General features: G+C 50.9%; 1 protein-coding gene across 1 annotated transcript in view; it reads right to left on the bottom strand.

The window, feature by feature from the left end:
• Positions 1–20,240, bottom strand: part of LRFN2 (leucine rich repeat and fibronectin type III domain containing 2) — a 200,883-nt gene extending 180,643 nt beyond the window's left edge. The window contains exon 1 of the mRNA XM_045390818.3: positions 19,696–20,240. The gene's annotated coding sequence lies outside the window, so the exon portion shown is untranslated. The remainder of the gene's footprint in view (positions 1–19,695) is intronic.
• Positions 20,241–22,357: the final 2,117 nt, after the last annotated feature.

Raw genomic sequence — 22,357 nt, 5'->3', positions numbered from 1 at the left:
GAGGAAACAATTTTAAAGAGAAGGGAAGACATTTGATCAAGGTCATACTGCAAGTCCCTGGGACTGCCAGGATCCAAGGTCAGCCTGAGACTCCCTCCCTTACTTAGCCTATCTAGCTCCCTGGAGAAAAGAGGTGGAGCCACTCAGGAAAGGAACAGTCTCCTGCTACCAGGGTCCTCTTCCCGGGATTCCAATGAGGAAAGAACAAGACACTCTTTCTCTGGGCTTCTAGTTTTCCTCCAAAGCTGGGAGAAAAATCGAAAGGGCAGACACAGTCTGCTTCCAGCCAATAGGACAAAATTATGAGGTGGGAGGCCCTTCTGACTGATGCTGGCTTGGCTAAAAGAAAGAGCAAAAATAAATCTCCCTCAACCCCAGTCCCTAAAGAGCACAAGGGAAGCAACCTGACCAGTTTATCGTTTAAAATACATTATTACAAAGCTGTCTCGATCCTTGACCTCCTCTCTGTGTCCCCATCTTCCTCCTCTCCACTTCTGAATCTCAGCTCCAGAAAAGATATGGGACACCAGGCAACAGAGCCAGAGAAGTCAACAGAGGTGGAACCGGTAAGAGGGAAATAATAGCATTTAGAAGTTACATTGAGCGGGCGAGGTGGCGGGCGCCTGTAGTCCCAGCTACTCAGGAGGCTGAGGCAGGAGAATGGCATAAACCCGGGAGGCGGAGCTTGCAGTGAGCTGAGATCCGGCCACTGCACTCCAGCCTGGGCGACAGAGCGAGACTCCGTCTCAAAAAAAAAAAAAAAAAGAAGTTACATTGAGCATTGACTATGGACATGTTTGTATACAAGCACTTTGATCTTCACTGTTTTGAGGACTAGGCACGCCGTTACCCATTGAATTCCATAGCAGTCCACCTTGAGGAGTTCTGATGGGGTCGAGGGGCAGACCTGGCCTGGCTAAAGTGGAGGTGCTGGTCAGGCGGCACCAGCAGGCATCTTACAGAGACTATACCCCACAGATGAACTCCTGAGGCTCTTCTGGAAAATCCACAACAACTGCCATCACATTCTCCAATGCCCCTAGACAGCCTGCTCAAGAACTGGAATGCCCAAACTAATAGCTCTCCCAGCTGCCAGATGATCAGTTTACCCCCAAAACGTACAAACAAAATTCGCTCTTCCCAGATGGTCTGCAGTTTCCCTCCCTTCTCTCCTCTCTCTCTTATAAATTGGGTTTTGCCTGTGTGAGTTGACAGCAATCTACTGACTGTCTTCCTCCTAAGAGAACTATGTACAGATAACTAAGTCTCAGTCAAGGTTTGACAGCAGCCTGGACTGGCCTTGGCCTCTCTGGGAAAATAACCCCAGGCCTGTGCTCCCACAATGCAGTTAAGATACATGTGGACTGCGGTGTCTGCCCTGTGTCCAGTGAAACCCCTGATCTGTGGGCCTGGGGAGCTGTGAGTTGGCATGCAGGCCTGGGATCTGCGTGTCTAAGATGGTATATGGGAAATTGAGACAGCAGCTTCTCTGTATCAAGGAGACCCTTAACACGCTTCTCAGGTTTTATCAACAGCAGTCAACATGGCCCACATGGGTGAGGGGCAAAAAAAAGTTATGTATGTGGGTGGCTTCCAGGCCTCCCCACAAGATGAAGATAAAGATACTATGTGTGCTCTGTTTCCTGTCCTGTTCCAAATGCCTCGCTAATTCTAAGAAACACAGTGCTAAATTAAAGCCTACTGTATCCTCTGAGTCAGATGGCCAATTCAAACCTGTGATTATTCCCAGTGTCACTGGGTTACTAAACATCTCCCCCATTTCCTTCCTTCCTTCCTTCCTTCCTTCCTTCCTTCCTTCCTTCCTTCCTTCCTTCCTTCCTTCCTTCCCTCCCTCCCTCCCTCCCTCCCTCCTTCCTTCCTTCCTTCCTTTTTTGAGACAGAGTTTCACTCTTGTTGCCCAGGCTGGAGTGCAATGGCGTGATCTCGGCTCACTGTAACCTCCGCCTCCTGGGTTCAAGTGATTCTCCTGCCTCAACCTCCCGAGTAGCTGGGATTACAGGCATGTGCCACCACACGCAGCTAATTTTGTATCTCCCCCATTTTCACCTGTATTATAACAGATAAAGAAACTAAGGCACACAGATATGAGATGACTTGCCCAAGACCATACAGAGCAAGATGGGAGCACCCACTTACACTGCTTCCAAACAGGGATAAATGGTGTGCTACAATGGGAAGGACATGGGTCACTTTGTCAAGAGCCCTGCCTTCCAAAGGTGGCTCTGGGATCCACAGTTCCATGTGGGAAGAAAATTGAACAATGAGGGAGAGAGAGTTTGGTAGCCAGGGAGCTGGGAGGCAGGAAGCATGAGTCCCCACCTATAATCCAGGCGACAGAAGATTGAGACTATATTTAAGCCTTCACTGGGGGAGAAGCCCTGGAGGATGGGAGCCTGTTCCTTCAAGGGAGCACCGGCCTGGAACCAGGGGAGAGTTGGTACATTCGAGGCATTTAGACCTCAGGGCTTTGCGGGGGTAGGGTGGGGATCATAAATGAGGAAGTGGGCCTGGGAGGGATTTCCAGGTTGAAACAAGAACCCCAGAGGCCAACAGGGTGTGGACTAGAGAATCTTCACTGATGGTCAGAAGTCCGGCTTAGAAACCAGATGGAAAAGCCGTTCCATAGTCAGGACCAGATGGGGTTTATATCAGCCCAGAGTGACACCGGTTTGGCATTGTGGTTGGGGGCAGGAGCGGCCAGGTGGAATGCTGCACTGCCCAGATTTCCCTGTTCAGACATGCCAAGGAGGATTAAGTAATTAAACTGGGTCCAGCAAGTCATCTGCCCAGTACAAGCCTGGCTCCGCACTGCTGTCACTGCGGCAGAAGGGCTTCTGCACTCTGATCTCCATGCCTTCAATTTCACTCGCAGTAATCCATCCTCCACACAGCTACCTAGGCCGAGTTCCTTAAAGGCAAATCGGACCGTGTCATTCTCAGTTTAAAAGCTTTCCAGGGCTTCCATCGACTTCCCCACCAAGCCTAAGCTCCTCTGCATGGCATGCAGGGCCCTCTCAGGTCCGGCCCTGACTTCCTGTGCTGCCACTCAACTCCCTTGCCCCGCCTCACCCTCTGCGTTCCCTCCGGCATGGCACTGCCAGCTGCACCATGTTCTTGGGCTGTGAATGTCTCTCTTCCCCATCTCTGTGGTTCTCAACCCTGGAATCAGAATCCTAGGGAAGCTTTAAAACTTCAATGGCCTGGCAACTGTCTTGGGGGTAGGGCTCAGGCATCAGTGTTTATTAGAGCCCCCCAGGTGATTCCAACGTGCAGCCAGGGCTAAGAGTCACTATTCTCTCTCTAACCAACCCTCAACTACTTCCTTGAAGATTCAGCCCAGGTGTCTCAGCCAATCATCAAATATTTATTGAGCTGGGTACTATTCTAAGCAGTGGATATAAAAATAATAATGATAGCTAATATTTATTGAGCACTTGCCATGTGCCAGACACTGTTCTAAGTGCTTTACATACATTAACTCATTTAGCCCAAACCATACCTCTGTTGGGGGCAGGTATTATTATTTCTCGCATTTTACACATGAAGACACTGGGACACAGAAAGATAAAGCAACTTCCGCAGAGTCACACAGCGGTGAGTTGTGCAGCCAGATTTCTGCACAGGCAGTCTAAGCACCAGTCTGAGCTTTTAATCCCTGGACCATTCATCCTGTCCCTTCCCCATTCCTGCCCCACGTTGTTCACAGGCTGCAAGAGAGAAGCAATAAACCAACAAGCAGATACAGAGCATGGAAAGGAAGACACGGGGCAGGGGGAAGCTGCCCTTAGTGAGAGCAGCAAGGGGCCAAACTTTAGACTGGGAGTGATCAGGCCACCCCTAAAAGCAATATTTAAGCTGACATCTGAAGGACGAGTAGCGTCCAGCCATGCAGAGGGTAGAGAAATGGTGTTCCAGGCAGAATGCAAAGGCCCAGAGGTGGAAAAGAACACGATCTCTTCTAGTAAGTGTTCATGGTTCCCTCAGTGTGCAGGACGTGGGGAGAAGGCACAGAAGGAGGTAAAGAAATGGACAGGGCCAGTGCCTGGCAGGCCACCTAAAGGGTTAGGATTTTATCCTAAATGCATTGAAACATCTTCAGCAAGGTGTGCGCATTGTCTATGGGAGAGTGGCCTAGAGGAACTTAATGGGGCCATTCAAGAGGGTGCTGCAGCCATTTAGCAAGCGGCCCAGAAGCAGAGCTGGAGAGGAATCACCTCTTGCTGGAAGCACTGCAGTTCTTGCCTCCAGTCACAGGACCATCACGGTGCATTATAATTGTTTCTTTACCTCTCTGCCTCCCCACCAGACTGGGAGGCCCTTGAAGGCAGAAACTAAGTCTAATTAGCTGGCCTCTGTCACCCAGCAGCTGACCAATACTAGGTGCTCAGTAAACATCTGTTAACTGCAAGTGAGTTGAATGGAATCATGCAAGGCCGATTAGGTTGGCAGCACATTGAAGAATTCTTCTTCTTCATTGATCTGGGGACTTCACAGACCTTGGCCAGAATAAGAGGATGCTGCACGCCTCCAACAATCAGTAGAGACCCTCCTCTGAGCACCCGCCATGGAAAAGCAGTGTTGGGCTGTAGATAACTTGCAGCAGCCAAGGTCTGTCATTTCCCTAACCCCCAGCAAACCCCATAAGGCATGGCAATGGGGAGGGAGGGAGCTGAAGCCCAGAGTCCTCCTAAAGTAGCAGAACCTCAAAACATCCAGGCACTGGATGTTTTAAATAACCCAGGTTTCAGCAGGCAGTTTGGGCACCCATTGTGAGTCTGCACTTCTGACAGTGAGGGCAGGGCCAGGTCCGATGCTGGAGCCTCGGTGGCCCTCCTTTCTGCTGCCATCACCACTATCAGGTGGATCCCCAAACCATGTGACGCCCCACCTCCGTTCGAATCAGAGACATGCAGAGGAAAAGGGGAGGAGCCTTTGAGGGCCCCACAACCAGTTGGTGGCAGAGCTGGGGTGGCCGTGCAAGCGTCCAGACTCCCAGCCCGGCATTCTCTCCATGGCACTTCTCAATCGACCTGCCCAGCCCCTAGCCTGCCCTCACTACTCCTTGAGGAATGTCTCTCTGGAGGTGCTGAAGCTGCCCAGAGCACAGAGTCTTCGAAACAGGGGGGCCCACAGTTTCCTGGGAAGAAGCAAAGAGCCAGGCCCTTCAGAACAGCAGCTACCCCTCCTCCCGTTCTGCTCTCATGCTTTGCTGACAGCGTGATGGTTGAGGGGGTAGGGCTAAATCCCTGCATGCCACTTATCACATGTGTGGTCCTGAGCAAGTTACTAAAACGCTCTATATATCAGTTTCCTCACTAGGAAGTAGAGATGATAGTTAAAATAACAGTACCTGTGTCCTAGGGTTGTCACGGGCAATAAATTAGATAATAAGTGCAAAGGGCTTAAGGCAGTGCCCAGCATGTAGTAAGTGCTTACTTAGTATGAACATCAGAGAACTTTCTAGATCAGCATCAAGGGACCTGGGTCATTATCTAGTTCATAAACCCCCTGTGTGCCTCAGTTTTCCTATCTGTTAAATGGGGGAGTGATGCAGCCATATGAGTGGCTTAAACACAACCATGAAATGCTAATTACTATGGGAAGTGTTTGGAAGTTAAAGAGAAAAAGTACCTTAGAAGCGGGAGGCTTGATGGGCAGATGACCCCACAGCAGAGGAAGGGGCCCATAAATCGCCACCAGCCCAGCAGGCTGCCTGGGTTTTATGGGGCTTGGGGCCCAGGCCACTTTCCTGAACATCATTTAGAATTTATAGACTCTTGTCCCTGTCCTTTCTGTTTATTTAGTTGCCTTAGAAGCCAGCCTGGCATTAATAGCATCTTTGCTGCCCAATCAGGAGAATGCAGCCTTTTCTACGTTTAATCCCCAGCTAGTGGAAGGAGTGAGAGCTGGAAGTCCACAGAGAACCCTGGGGCTGCTGGTGGGCTCCTATAGTGAGTAGATGGGCTGCTAGCAGGCGGGCATGTTCATTCTGCAACAAGGTGCCTCCTCTACCTGCTGGGGGAAGGATCGGATAATGACAACTACATCAAATGGAATATTGGAGCCAAGGGACCGCAAGAGTCCAGGTCTCCCCAAACCTGCTGCCTGCATAGCTGGCCCATTGATGACTGAGACCTCATAAACTTCATATGAATTTGAACAGAAAAAGGGACTGGGGGCATCCTGTCTATTTATCAAACATGAAAACAAGAGTGAGAAGCATCAGCTGAGAACTCCTGATGAAATCTAGTCCTGCCTTCATCACTTACAAGCTATGTGACCTTAGCTTAGGAATTTGGCCTCTCTGAGCCTCAGTTTTCTGTCCTATAGAACAGGTTTAAAAGTACCTGCCCTGACTATTCCAGAGGCCACTGGGATGAAAAGTGAGACCAGGTACCGTTGGGGGGAATTTGGAAAGGATGGGAGCCAAGCTGCAGCAGAGTGGTCAGGAGTGTGGGGCATTGGGGCCAGATGGCCTGGGTACCAGTCCCAACTCGGTCACTTCTTAGCTGGGTGACCCTGGGAGCACGACTTGACCTCTGTGTTTCAGTTCCCTCTTTGCCATAATTTGCCTAAGTGACAGAGTTTTGTGAGAATTAAGTGGGATAGCAGCTCTGAGCCTGCCAGAGCTCCATAAATGTGGGCAGCTAAGAGAGGCTCCATCCCTGAGAGTGTCTAGAATGGCTTAGGGCACGGCAGTGGATATCAGAAACAACTGGATTCAAATCCTGGCTCAGCCATGCATTTGTTCTGTGATCTGGGTAGGGTGCCCAACTCAGCCTAGTTGGCCTGGGACTTTCCTAACTTCAAAACTGAAAGTCCTGACCGGGCACAGTGGCTCACGCCTGTAACCCCAGCACTTTGGGAGGCCGAGGCAGGTGAATCACCCAAGGTCAGGAGTTCGAAACCAGCTTGGCCAACGTGGTGAAACCCCATCTCTACTAAAAATACAAAAATTAGCCAGGCATAGTGGTGCTACTTAGTGGGCTGAAGCAGGAGAATCACTTGAACCTGGGAGGCAGAGGTTGCAGTGAGCCGAGATCTTGCCATTGCACTCCAGCCTGGGCAACAAGAACAAAACTTGTGTCAAAAACAAAACAAAACAAAACAAACAAACCAAAAAAACCACAACTGAAAGTACTGCATCCCAGGAATCCCCTTAGTCTCCGGCAAATTCAGACAATTGGTCACCCTAGACCTGGGCAAATCTCATTGATATTTCGAGCTTCAGTTTTCACATGTGCAAGGAGGTAATACCTACTTTGCAAAAGGAGCTGGGAGACAAAATGAGAGAATGCATATAAATTATGGTATAGACAAACACTTTAATAATATATGCCATGTGCCAGGTGCTATAGCATTTTGTAGCTATTTGCCATTTTATACTCATGACAACCCTAGGGATTAAGTATTGCTGTTAGCTCCATTTTACAGAAGGGGAAAGTGAGGCTCAAAGAGCTATGTGACTTGCATGAGGGTACATAGCTCCTAAGTGGAACTGCTGAGATTTGAACCCAGCTGTCTGACTCCTGGGCCTGATTCACTGTACTAAAATTCCTCTCACATACCAAGTGCTCATCAAGTAGTAGCTATTCATAAGAAAAGCAACAGAAACGTCACCCTCAGGGTTATGCTCCCAGTTTGTGTCCATCACGGGGCAGGGGGGTGGCAGGGAATGGTGGGTGATTCTGAGCCCACAGGAAAAAGTATAAGCTTCACTTTACCTTTATACTTCACACTTTCCACAAATGTGTGGCCTGTTCCATAAATCTCAGGCTACGTAAATTTGGTGCATAATTGGGAGGCACTGCAGGTACCTGCGGCTCCAGGATAAAATCCAGGCAGCTCCGGAGAGAAGCAGGGCCCCATTAGCAAGGACAGAGTGAGAAGTAGGCAGGGAGCAAGCTTCACTTCACAGCAGGACCACGGAAATGCAGATGTGTGGAGCTGCACTCTGCCAAGGATGGCTTCTTGGAGTTATGGGACTCACGACATCCTCAGGCTCAGGACTCTTTTCCCCCACCCACCCCAATAAGGGACATGCAGACGGCACAGGGGATCCCTGCTTCTCCCAAAACATCTGCCTCCCTTCCCCATGAGTGTGACCTGGGAGACAAAGAGATGAGTGTCTGGGCCACGGCAAGTGGCATATTGTGGCCTGACTCCAGCCATGGCAATAGGTCCTTAGGATGATGGAGGAAGTGGGGATGTGAGGATCAGGAGAGGAAGGACTCCTCAGGATGCTCCACACTAGACCCAGTCACCCCTTCCAACTCCTGCTCAGGCACCAGGCATCTCAGGCCGCAGTGGGCAGCACTCAGCAGGGCCTCTTCACTGCTGTGCACTAGTGAGGGCAGGGCTGGACCTGACAGAGTGCACAGAACCCCCAGCTCTTCCCCTGCTGCCCACTGGCTCACTGTGCTCCTGGCAGCTAGGCCCAGCTCAGAGGTGCTCCTGGGCTGCAAGCGCTTTGCCTCTGAAACAAAGGGCAAGGGAACACACAAAGGCAGTACTGAGAGAGACACCATGGAGGTCAGGATGTCACCCTCCCTCCATGGACACAGGAAAGAAGGAGGATGGATGGCAACCACACCACCCAGCCAGGGCTCCCACCAGCCTTACTCTGCGCCTGCCCTTCTGCCCTTGCTTGGGGGCCAAAACAGTGGCTATTGAAGCCCTAAACATCTGCAGATATTAGGGTAAAAGGAACCTGGCCCCTTGCCCGCCCTGGGGACATTTCCTGCTGTTGCAAGGTCCTCAGGCCTTTCCCCTGGGTGCAGTGAAAACAGAAAGAAACTGAAGTCGTGTGAGGATAAGAATGCCTCTTGCAGCACCATGAAGCCATTCCGCCCTGTCCTCACTCTCCCACCCCCAATCCAACTCAGGGATCACAGCACGTGACAGTATGCATCCTGGTTAAGAGTGGGCTCAGGAGCTGGTTGCTGGGGTTTGAATCCAGCTAATTCAAAGTTGAATTTTACTGTAATAGCTGTGTGACCTTGGGCAAGCTACTAACCCACTCTGAATCTTCATTCCTTCACCTGTAAAATGAAGTAATAACAATACCCACTGCACAGAATGAATGCGGGCATAAAATAAGTACGTAAAGCTTATTTTAGAATAGCACGGGGCTCACAGCAAGCATTCAATACCCAGTAGCCATTATTATTATGGTATAATATAATATAATGCAAGCATGACTTGGTCATTCCATTAGCCTTCCTGAGCTACAGTTTCCTCATGTTTAAATGGAGACAAGTCTGCTTGCCCTAATTCCTCACTGTCATGGGGTCCAAAGAAGACAGGTACGGCTGCAAGTAGGGCTTTAAAATGTATAAAGTGCTGTATGCATGGAAGGGATGAATATAATGCATACTCCAATAAATACAACGCAGTGTAAGCCTAATTCCATAGGGTAACATGATACAATGTAAGATAATACTCTGTATTAAAAACTGAATTGGAGAGAGACAAGACAGATGGAGAGAGAGATGGAGAGGCAGAGAAAGGTCCAGCAGAACAGGGACAGAGAGTGAGGGCTGAAGTGAAAGAGCAGCGAATCAATGTTGTACTGTAATTTAAAAACCAATATACAGTAAATATCAGCCCGGCGTTGCAGCGCAGCAGCACGGCAGGGCAGCCCAGCCTGAGATAACTCACGTCTCAAGCCGGGCCAGCCACCACTGCGTCCCACCGGCCTTCCCTGTAACTCATGATCCATTGCTCTCTCTCCGGAGCTGCCTGGATTTTATCCTGGAGCCGCAGGTACCTGCAGTGCCTCCCAATTATGCACCAAATTTACATGACCTAAGATTTATGGAACAGGCTGATCACAGAGCCCTAGAAGGAGCTCAGGGCCTTGACATCTCTCCCCACCCCAAGAGGGAGACACTGGGCTGGGGCTTTGGGTCCTGGCCAGCCTGGCTCTGAGCAGAGAGTGGCTGAGAGGCCTGGGCTCCAGTCAGGTCCCACTCCTAGCTTTCCTCCTGTTGTTCTTGCTGTTGTCTCATTCTGGCCTTCACCACCTTCCTGACTCCTCTTCCTATGGTCCCACACCAACCCTCCATCATCACCTCATGTCCCACCCTAGATACTAATCCATGATCCATTCCTGCACCTTGACACCCTTGAGTTCCTAAAACCCCATCCCCATGAGCATTCCCTCCTTCAGTCTGGTTTTCCCTGCTGCAGGTCCTCATCCGCTCTTCTGGGTCCCGGCCCAAGGCCCATTTTCTTTCCTTTTATTTCTTTTTTTTTTTTTTTGGATACGGAGTCTCGCTCTGTCACACAGGCTGGAGTTCAGTGGCCCGATCTCAGCTCCCTGCAACTTCCCCCTCCTGTGTTCAAGTGATTCTCCTGCCTCAGCCTCCTGAGTAGCTGGGACTACAGGCGCCTGCCGCCATGTCCAGCTAATTTTTTGTATTTTGGTAGAGACAGGGTTTCACCGCATTGCCCAGGCTGGTCTCGAACTCCTGAGCTCAGGCAATCTGCCTGCCTTGGCCTCCCAAAGTGTGAGGATTACAGGCATGAACCACCGCACCAAGCCACAAGGCCCATTTTCTTGCCCTAAATTCCTTCCAAGCCCTTTCAAACCAAAAGATCCAGGAGGGTCTCTTTCCCACTACTAGGAGCAGCCCTGGGACAAAGGCGTGGGGTGGGTAGGAATATGGCCCAGGAGGATGTCTCTGGCTTTCTGCCCACACACCAGGCCAGGCTGAATCAAAAGGTCCTAATCCAGGTTCCCCGTCCCTTCTGTGCCCGCTGAGTGCTCCCAGCACAGCCCCGCCCTTACATAAACGTTCAACAACCCTATAAAGTGGATGCTACTCTTATCCCTATCCCCATCCCAAGGCACTCATGACAGTTTCAAAAGGCTTCAATACTCATGTCCTGTGGCCTAACTCCCATCCTCTGGGGTGCTGTGTAGAGGGCAGCCTGCTTCTCCCCATGACATTTCACGTGGACCCCGCCTAGTTATGCAAGCCTGGAATCAGATCTTCCTTTCCCACCATGGTTTATTTTCCCAGCAGCCTGATCCCAACATGCATAAAGGCCAGGTGGGAAGGCCAGTCCTGAACTTATCAGCTATCATCATCCAAAACCCTCTGCTCCAAGATTCTTGTGACCCCTCGCCTGAATGCAGTGTGGCTGTAAGGTACCATGAAAACCCCATCAGACCAGAAACCACTTCATAACGTCTGTGCCTCCGTTCCCCTTTATGCAAAGTGGTTATAATCATAATGTGTATCCTGACTGCCTGGTAGGTTTGTTGGAAGGGACAAATGAGATCATGTGGAGAGTCCCCAGATTGCTGTCTAACTTAAGAGGTGGTTGTTAGAAAGGAGTATCAGTTAAGAGGGTCCTTAGTGGTATTTTTCTAAGTATGGTCCTCTCCATGCTTAGAAAAAAACCACTATTTCCACTACTACTACTCTACTACTACTATTGCTACTACTACTACTACTACTACTAATAGCTCACACTTATATAGTGTTCAGTATGTACCAGGCACTGTTCCAAGTATTTTATGTATAGTAGTTAATTTAATTTTCCTAACAACCCTGTGAAGTGGGTACTATTATTATCCTCATTTTGCAGATGAGGAAACTGAGGCACAGAAAGAATAACCCACTCAAGTTCACACAACCAGGAAAACAGAACACAGCGCAAGTCCTACGAATGGGGGCACAGGTACACACATTTCTCCCTGTGAGAAAGGTGCTCCATCCATGAATTTTGGTGCCAAAATGTTCCCTAATAATGTGCTTTGTGTATCTGCTTTACCTCCTCCTTAGACATAAACTTCCCAAGGGCAAGGACCGGTCTTTGCTCATCAGGTGAAGGCCTCCCAAGCATCAGGAACCTGCTTTGCCCATTTGCAACCACTTTGTGATTGCAAGCACATTCCCTGCCAGCAGCCTCATTTCCAGATTCTCGTCCCACAACAGCCTGGGGAACCACCCTTTCCTCCAGGGCAATAGCCCTTATTGTCATGTGCTTAGAAGGTGTGACTCTGGACAGAGAGTCCAGGATTTAATGTCTATTCCAGGGTCTCTAGCCTCAGCTCCCCTGCTTCCCAGCTCGGCCTCTGTGACATAAGTCCTCAGGCTAGGAAGAAGATTAATGGTTCCTTTCAGGCCAGCTGTCCCTATATTGGGACAATGACCCCAAATCTCTTCATCCTATCAGTTTCTATTTGGGTGAGATGGTAAGATGTCAGCTTAGTGGTAGAGCAGGGGAGGGAGCTGGGAAAGCAGCTTGAGAGTCCGTTTCTTAAGTGGCCTTCATTACCATCACCATATCATCACCATCACCATCAGCATCATCTCCACCACCACTATCAGCTTTACATCAAGCAGTTAATCAGGTGTGACCTTGACTGACTCCTAGGCAACACACACGAACACACACACACACACGTGAAAATGCAGGTGAGGGCTGACTAGAAATCAGCCAGAACTTGGAACCGCCACCCCCAACACAATCAAATCCTGGGGTCCACAAACAGGGCTAGAAAAAGTGCAGGAGAAGAAGTCAAATGATCGGTGAGATGGAGGGCTGCGTGCACACATGGATTGGAGAGGTAATTCACATTTGCAGTGTCAGGCTCCCTGGGTGGCACATAGTAGGCATTCGATTAACGCTTGCTGAATTAAACCAAACAGGGGAAGACTGCTGGCCATCAAGTCATGAAAGGGATGGATGAAGGAGGATGGGATTGATTAACATCCTAGAGGAACAGGCTCTCTGGGCCTTAAAGTTTGAAGGAAGTGAAGGAGGCACTTCAGAGCGAGCTAAAGGAAACCTCACTGCCATAGCAGGCAGAAAAGCACAAAAGCTATAGCCTCAAGAGGTGAGGTGGGCTGAGACTACAAAAAAGGATACATTGATGATGGGCGTAGCTTGTTCCCATTATAAGAAATAGCAATGAGAGGGCTTATTTACCCCGACCCTGAGGACAGAGGCAGTCTACTCTTCTCCCACACCCTACTTTGGTGGAAACAAGTCAGAACTGAAACTGGAATGCCCATGGGCTGCCCCAGGGTGGCATTTCTCACTTGCTGGAGTTTAGTGTGAATAAAAGCTTCCAGCAGACTGAGAGCCAGGAAGGAAGACGATCACCAAGAAGCTGCAGAAATATGCACATGTCCTGGCTGAGAAGGATAGGAGGTCTGGTCACCCTTTGTCTGTGTGTGAATCTCCCTGGTCTTTAGTTTCCCATCTTTAACACAGGGACAAAATATACCCTTCCTGTCTTTCAGGGTTGTTCTACAGAGCAGAATGTGCTACGGCAGCTCCAAAGTGATAGGTGAATCTCTGGACAGGATCCAGAAGTCTTGGCGCTTATCCTGACCCTGCTACCTGCAAATCCAAGCCAGTTTCCTCATCCATATACAGAAGAGGACATGGTTTTATCCTCCTGAATGAGGTCAGAGGGCTACAGGAATGACAGGAGGCCATGTATTGAAATGCTCTCTAAAGTAGACAGTGAGCTGAAAGGGTTGAATGGCACCCGCCCATGTCTTTGAGGGAGAAGCCAGTGCAGTGGAAAAAAGGAGTGTGTGCATGTGTGTGTGTGAATATGTGGGAGTGTTCCATTTGTAAGAGCAGGTATATGAACTCGTGAACGTGTGCACATGAATGGTGCCGTGTGTGTGCATGTATGAATGTACAAGTGTGAGTATGTATATGTATGTGAATATATGTGTGACTATAAGCATAAATGTGGGTGTGTATAGGTATATGTGTGGGCATGCAAGTATGGATGTGTGTGAGGTATGTGGACATGTGTACACTGGTGGGTGGGTGTGTGTATGAATGTGTGGGTGTGTGCACATGTATGTGGGGGCGTGGGGAGGAAAGAGACGCCTTCATTCATTCAGCAGCCCTGGGATCCTGGTCATTCCAAATGAAACCTAGTTACAGTGTTTGGTCATAGAGTAGTCAGGAGCATGAAGCAAGGAAAAGCCTCAGGTCAGTGCTATCTGGCAGAAGAGGATGGGAAGGAGGATCAGGACCCCAGCCAAGTAGCTTCCGGGGTCCAGATGGCTCCGCAGAGATGTCTTTGCTCTGAGGCTGGAACATGGACTCGTAAATCAAAGGATCAACGACCTGAACTGAAAAGGCCTTAGGAGAGCACACAGGCTCTGATCTACAGGTGAGGACAGGAAGAGAGAGGGGATGGCCAAAGTCACACAGCAAGTTCTGGGCAGAGCTAAAAGGAGAGCTCATTCCACGTTTCGCGCACCCCAGCAAGCATTCTCTGACCAGCCCTCAGTGCCTCGTGCTAGAGGAGGACCTCTAACCGCTCACCTCCATGACCCCAGATCCCCATTCATCCTCCCTCCCTTCTGGCCCAGGAGGACATTTCTAGGTATTATAGTGGCTTCATTACATGAAAGGTTGAGTCAAGGAATCAATTCTACCCACCCAGGAATCTTCAATACCTTTTTAGAATGACAAGGCCTCATCTTACAGCCATTGTTAGGCATTTTTAGGAGTTTCCAGGAGCTCCGAAAGTCCGAAGTGCCTTTGCCCTCACTGCCATCATCCATCGCTCTCTCACCAGGTGCTGAGACCTTAGCATGGCTCATTCCCCAGTAAGTGGCCACATTTCATATGTTTTGGGGACATCAAGGCCTACTTTACAATTATTCTGAAGTAGGAGCCTCCACAGACCCTCAGTATTAGTTGGGGGACTCCCTGGCTTCTTTGACTAAAGCTGCCTTAACAGGAGAATGAAAAAGAATGGGGTAGCTGGGCAGAGAGTGCTACTTTTGGAGAAAAGGAATAGGAAGTGAGTCCCTGGGAAGAAGAAATGGGAGGGCCAAATAGACTTTGCATCCCTAGGAAGTTTATTAGAGATCTGAGTTAAGGCAAGAGGGAGCCTACTCCTCTGTGTTGTCCTACACCAAAATGGGGTAGAAGAAGGGATGCGTTGAGGTGAGAGGACCCAGGCAGGAAACATGGAGGGAAGAGGGGTTCAGAGATGCTCAGCTTTCTGCTTCTTTATGTTGTTTCTGGGCACGTGAACTGTAGTTTAGCTCCTGCTGGTGGGTGAATATAGGACATGCCAATAATAAACGCAGTGAACTCTAAAGAGCCCAACTTATTTTGCAATCTCTCATGTTTTGGGGGCTGCCCTGTTAATACAGGATGGCTGCCAGGGAGGCCCAGGCTCTCCTGCAGACAATCCCAAGCAGGCTGATAAATGACGAGAACACAGTTTTGTTCCTCAGCTTGACACAGTTTAACACCCATATCTTGTCTCTATAGTTCCAGTGGTTCCTCAGGTTGGTCTGGTCTCCATTAGGCTTGGCCCTTGGAGACATTCAAAAAAGCAGGCCCAGTTCTGTTCCAATCAAAGATGCCCTGATTTTCCATTGCATGGAAGCCCTGAGTCTTCTCTGCAGGGCCCCCATACCTTCTATACAACCCTCAGTTACAATGCAAGGAAATCACTCAGAAAAAAAAAAAAAAGACTGATAAATCATGACATGTGTAGACTGTGCCATTACTAAAACTTGCTTGGTGATTTGGACTCAACAGTTGAACAAGCTGAGTGGCCCAGAACATAGCTATTTTTGACCCTCTGTTCAAAGTTAAGCCTTGTGTTCTCGGGCAGTCAAGCCAACACTGTCCTGACCTCCCATCTTGATAAAATGGAGTTTCCTACTCAGGAGGTCTGGAGCATGGCGCTTTTCATGGCTTACCTGCTCCCAGGTGATGCTGACACTGGCCCACAGACCACACTTGGGGTAGCAAGTTGCAAGTCCATCTATCTCCCTCACTATCTTCTGAATTCCCCCTGCCTCATTAATCCACCTCTTCTAACACTAACCTCTGTTAATTTTAGGACAATGCATCCTCAGTGGGGACAATATCGCCCCCAAGGGGGCAAAAATGTGTTCTTGGTGGGGAGGCAAGAAAAGAGAACTTAATCTTTTGATATACAAAGTACAGATATACATATAGAATGTCTGTGATATTAAAATTTAATGGGAGGGTGTGATTAGGAAAAACCCTCCAAAAATGCTTCTTCCAAAAATGCTGCTCATGTGCCCCTTCCTAGCTTCCTGTTACCAGTCCCACCCAATTATCTGAACCACAACTGCCCTGTTTCTGCAGGTTCTTAACACCCCTTTTCTCAGAAAACACAGTGTCCATCTGCCTGGCCTGTAATCACTAGTTAACTGCAGTCCCACATGAAACTGACCCGTGAAAGTCCACATTTAGTGCCCTGATACCTGAGTATAATTATATTTGACATTTTAGTGACAGTCTTAATGAGAAAGGGTCACAAATATAGCTGTGAGTGCTAAAGGGCTTGTCTAGTTTACAAAGTTCAGTCACACATGCTGCTCTGCCCTTCCAACAACCCTGGAGGACGAGCATTAGCATCCTGTTTCATCAGTAAGAAAACCAGTCCCCTCTCCCAAATTGGATGTTCCATCTCCCAACTACACAGATAGGACCCAGTTCAATCACAGCCCCTGCCCAGGCCCCACAGAGCTGTATCCATTCACTTTACCTGGGCCTCACAACATTCGTATGAGGTCACCCTTGGGGGAGTGGGCAACAGAGTCAGAAAGAGAAGACTGGGTGCTGGCGGGGGGCGGGTATTTTACATTCAAACCTTAGATAGGAAAGGGCGGCAGGTGATACTTGTAAAATGCAGAGCCCCTCTTCCTGAGCAAATGTTCATGGCCATAAAAATCCAAAACAAACAAGAGAAAGGGAGGGAAGCACGTGCCTGGACACCAGAGGTGAAATTTGCTCTTCAACCATCAATCCTCAAAGTTTTCTGGAGGGTTCATGGAGTCTTTTAACAATCAGCTTATGTCTGATGGCATCAAACCCTCCTGGCAGCTCCCTGGACAGGGGGAAGTTGGCTGTACTATCCTCCATGTCTCTGAAGACCTCTCCCTCCCTTCTAACCTCTCTGCTTCAACCAAAGACTCAGATCTGAAAAGGGGTTTGGGGACCGCCAGGAAAACATCAGGTCATAATACATCTGTTGGGCACGTGCTATTATTTTATTTTACCAGGTCAAAACACAAAGACTCATATGGTTAACCAAGATGTGGCAGAGCCAGAATTTGAACCTAGGCCCCCACATGTTGAGGTTTCATTCCATTATATGACAACTCTATCCCTTCAATAAGTTGGACCCTAAAACTCCACCCCTACCCAAAGAAAAATCACAAAATACTCAAATTGTGGTTGCTCTTGTTCAGAGTCCAATTCCACTTGGCCATCCCAGGTTGTTTATTGTTCTATGTCTCTGCTTCCAGTCTAGCAGCCTCCCCCATCAGACTGTGAACTCCCTAGATGCTCATATCTACCTTAGGAAAGGGGAGTTTCTGAAAACAATTAATTCCAATTTCACTTCTCCACTGTCCCTGGGTAGCCAGACCCCATGCCAGGAGCTTATAAGCCTCTGTACACCCACCCCCCCCAAAAAAGGAAAGCAGAACCTGCTCAACCCCACAAGCTGAAGAGGCTTGGCAAACTGGCACTTAGAGGCCAGAATCCCTGTTTTTTGTTTTTCTTGTTTTTTTTTGTTTGTTTGTTTGTTTGTTTTCCTTTGGAGCTGCAGCAAAGATAAGAAGAGCAATTCCTCCTTCAGTCAAAGCAGGACTCAGTTGGCCAGAAGGCTGCCTGGTTTCCCCGGTGGCCCCACCCACTGTGACTGTATTTTCTTCCTATCTATCTTCCTTCTCCTCAGCCTCACCTCCTGGAAGCTCCCAGCTCACCCTGTCTCAGGCCAGACTCCCCAGCTTCTGACGTTTCTGGGCCTGAGCAAAGAACTGGCACTTCACAGAAGAAGGAACCCTGAAACCCAGCCTCCAGCCCACGGCAGGCAGACACCCAGTTCTTCCAGACAGGAGACGGAGCTGGGAGCCAGCCTTCCAGAGGCTGAAACAGAAATGCCAAGTTTGCTGTTTGCATCCCCAGGATGAGGGCAGGAAGATAAATAATTACATTCCTGGGCAGGAATTAGAACAGAAACTCTAAATTGAGGGCTGGGCAGGGGGCCTGAGCATGTGAGGAGGCCAGAAAGAGAGATGCAACTCTGCACTCCCAGCCAGAGTCAGAAGGGAAAGATGACATTCCAGCATCAGCTGAAGGGCCAAGGCAGCTGGCATGGTGGGCAGAGGCTGACAGCTCCAAGTGCAGGCCTTTTGGAGCTTCTGAATACTCCCTATCGGACCCTGACTCCCTTCAGCCTCCAATGTACCCCACAAGGAAATGCCACTGCCATCAGGGCTCTGCTGTGTGCAGCCAAATAAAGCTCCCGTCAGAGGGCAGTGACCAGACCAGGGCACAACCCCAAGACCCAGTTTCCTTGCTCCCCACTTTCAGTTCCAAATTGGCCCCCACACAAGAATAACAGCCCATATAGAACCTCTAGCTCTGGTCCCTGGGAGCTTCACAGCCCAGGGAATGGCAGTTTCCTCCCTAGCTTTGCTCCTCCCCAGCAGCAGGGGATCAAATTCCTGAAGCTGCCCCCTCCCCCAGTACTAGAAGGCCAATCAGGCCACGGAGGCCACAGCTGCCACCTCCCTGAAACATACACATGCATACACACACACACACACACACACACACACACACACTCCGTTGTGGCCAGGGGAGGAGGTCTTCATCTATAGCCATGCCTGTAACTCCAACTCAAGAGTGAAGGCTCTGACATGTTCCCTGTCCCTGCAGGTGTCTGTCTGTCTGCAGCTGTCTGCTGTCACCGGTGCATTTGGCAACAATCTGGCTCAGTCCCTCTGCGGTCTCAACTCAGGCTCCCTTCTCCCTCCTGCTCTGGTTTTCAGAGGCTCTATCTCCCTAGAACTCTCTGCCTCTGTCCTTTGTACTGGGCTGATGGGCAGATGAGTAGGACACCTCCCTCAGAAGGTCTGTGCAAAGCAAGGCACTGTCCACCTCGGAACGGTCCACTGCTCTCCCTCCTCCCTACCCAGACCAACCTTAGAACCAGGGCAGGGCTGGGTGGGAGACAGAGACCTAGGAACCCAGGCATGGCTAATGCCATTTTCCATATTGCTTCATCATGCCATTCTGATGCCCCAGGCTGCACACACACACAATCCCCCTGATCTCGCTTTCTGCCTGAGGCCAGCATAGGGTCCCTGAACCTGCCCTACCTGCCTCCCCAAACTGCAACCATGCCTTCCTTCCTCCCATCCGCTCTGCATCAACCCCTCCGCACTTGGCTTTACCCCACCCTACCCAGTCCACAGAGCTCAGGGAGTCCCCGGCGCCCTCACCCAGCCCCCAGCAATGGCTCTAGCCAGGCCTCGCATGTGCGGAGATGCAACAGAGTGGTCTGGCGGCAAAGTTCTCCTGCTGCTTTCAACGGTTCCATCCACCCGCCTCTCCATCCTGCTCTCCAGCCTCACACGGACCCCGCTCTCCCCGCTCCCCGCCAGAGTTTCACCCCTACTATCGGAAAAAAAGACTAAAGAAAGAAAAGGAAATCTCTCGCGATAAGGATGGGCGAAAAGAGAAGGGGGTGTCCGCAGGAGCACCTAGGATGAGGGGAGTCTTCAAGTGAAAAAGAAGGGGATGCAAAGTTCCCGGTTCCCTCGGGTGCGTTCAGCCCCGCGCCAAGCTCCCGCGGACACCCGGGATCGCGAAGACGCAGCGCCGGCGACCACTTACCTGGGCGAGGCAGCATCTACCCCCGGCTGGGAGGCACCGAGGCCGGCTCCGCGGGGCGCCCGGGCTCCCCGGCTCGGCCACGCATCCTTCCCCGCCCGAGACAGACTCGAGCTAAACCCTCCGGCGGCTCCGGCGGCTCCGGCGGCTCTGGCGAACGCAGGCAGATGGTGGCCTCGGACGTCCACGCGGGGAGAGCCCTGAGCCGCTTATTCAGTTATATCCATGGCATTTAGCAAGAAGAAGGGGGAAAAAGCACAACTTGCTCTCTTCTCTTCCAGATTAAAGAAAATAATAATAATAATAATCCCTCACTAGGAGGATGCCGGTAGGATTTTTCGGATCGAAGAACCCCAGGCATTCCCAGGAACCTCGGGCATCTTGGAATGTGGGGTGTCTTCAAGTTCAGACGAGCCTGCGGGTTGTGTATGTGTGAGTGTATGTGTGTCTCAGCGAGAGGGAGCCAGGCACTCACACCCACACGCACACACAAACACACTCCCCCGTACTCCCCGCATGCACACTGCTCCCCACGCGCGCGCGCATACGCGCGTACCCGGTTTCTCTCTCCTCTCCAGACACACACAAACACACACACACACACACACAAACACACACACACACACACACACACACACACACACACACACACACACACACACACGGATCACACGCTCCAATCTGAGAGGGAGTCGGGCGGGCTGCGGAGACAGCGCAGGGCCAGCCGTGGAGAAAGCCCAGCGGCCAGAGGCGCCCAGGAACCCGGCGGCCGTGCGCACCGTCCCCGCCGAGCTCTCCGGCGCGGCAGCCCCCAGTGGCGACCTGCGGAGCTGCAGGAGCCGAAGGCAGCCTCTGAGCCCGCTGCCCGGCCCGCTGCCGAGCGCACCCGCTTGCGAGACGACCAACACCGCCGCCGAAACCAGAGGGATTCACGGTCCTGGCAGGGGTGGCGCGGGGACGCACGGAGGGGCAGGAGTGGGCTGGGGCCGCCCTGGCGGAGGGCGGTGGGCAGACCGCGAGCCCCGGAACCGGGAGGGCAGTCTCGGCGGTCCAGCGGCACGGGCAACCCCTGCTGAAGGCGAGCCGGGCGGCCAGGGCTGCACCTCTGCAGCTGGCGCCGGCGCTGCCGCCTCACGTGCCTAGCGCGCCCTGCAGCCGTCAGCCCGCCGCCTGCCGGAGGAAAACCCGACCGCGCCGGCCCTAGGCTGGGAGTGGGGGCTGGGACGATCGCCCCCACCCAGTCCTGGGGCCCAGTTCAGATTCTCGCATCCTGGTAAGGGACCTGTGAAAAACGAGCGCCCCGTGCACGCACACACACGCACTTTGACTTTTCATGATTATTACAAGAATCAGTGAGGGGTGCAGTGGCGCCAAGTGTTTGCACAGCATCTTTACAACTCTTCACTTGTTCGATCTTCCCAGCAACCCTCATTTGATGTATAAGGAAATGGAGGCCCCAAAGAGTAAAGTGACTTGTCCAAGGCATGTGGTAGGTAGCGGAGTCCCTACTCAAAGCAGACTGTGAGCTTAGAGTCAGAACACCCGGGTCTGGTCAGGGTCTAATCTTCGGTTATCCTCCCTGCCCACTATAAACAACTAGTTACCGGAAAGGCAGGACCGTCCTCTGCCTTACTGGACTCCCCAAGAGGCATTTCCTTCCTTCTGAAGGAAATGAAATTTTGAGATTCCTGTTAGTACTCCAGCTGGTAAATCCAGGGGCAGGAAGAATGTCAATGTTGCAATCCTTCTCTTCTCTCCTGGTGGCTAACACATCCTGTGCACCTGTCCCGGTTACCCACAGGGAGGCACATGTGGCATGTGGATGTGGCTCTGCAGGATTGGCTCGGCTGGATACATCTGTAACATACGACCCTGTCTCCGCTCTAAACACATGCATAACTGCAGAAGCCGAGACAGCTGGTCCTCATGTGTGCACCCTCCACATGTGCACCCCGGGAAACTGCCAAACTGGCATGCTGCAGATCCTGGAAGACAGGCCCCTCCCTGCAGGAATTCTGGAAAGCCTGGTGGGGGAGGGGCATAGCTGGGATGAAACTCAAGGTGTATGGGGTGGGCCCTGGAGAGAAGGGATCTAACTCAGGAGTAGGGAGTGAGGGACAGAGGTAGGGAAGAGTCATGAGAAGGAAAGTAATGAGGAAGGAGGAGGTGAGTGAAAGGAGGTGTGGAGTAGAAACTGGGGAGGGCAAGTAGGGAAGAGGAAGGGGAAGGGAAGAAGGAGGGGAGAACAGCAGGGAAACTGCCTTCCTCTTTGCTTACCTGAGGGCTTGCCTACTATTGGCGGGGGCTCCCAGGAAGAAAGGCTTAGGAAGAACCACGGCCCGGGCTCAAGTCTCTGAATTCTCCCAAGGGTTGGGGGCAGTGGGTTAGGTTATCTCCCCTAACCCCCAGTCACCTGTGAGACAACCAGAATGCAGCGGCAGGGATAGAACCAAGCTGGCATCAGAGTAGAAATGGAGCTGCTTTTAGAAACTAGTAAAGCATTAGAATGATGTGAATGAGGGATATCAGAAGGATGGACCAATCTCTGCACCAGAGTGAACCCAAAACTCCATCAAGAAGTTTTCTCAAGTCAGAAACGTGGATGTTCCATGAAGAGCCAAGACCTGGGTCATTGGTAATTCTGAGAATGACTGGTTTATTTTTC

This window comes from Macaca fascicularis, chromosome 4, assembly GCF_037993035.2.
Source record: "Macaca fascicularis isolate 582-1 chromosome 4, T2T-MFA8v1.1".
In the NCBI taxonomy this organism is placed as follows: Eukaryota; Metazoa; Chordata; class Mammalia; order Primates; family Cercopithecidae; genus Macaca; species Macaca fascicularis.
The sequence above is the reverse complement of the archived record's forward strand: the minus strand, read 5'-3'. Positions and strand labels throughout refer to the sequence as shown.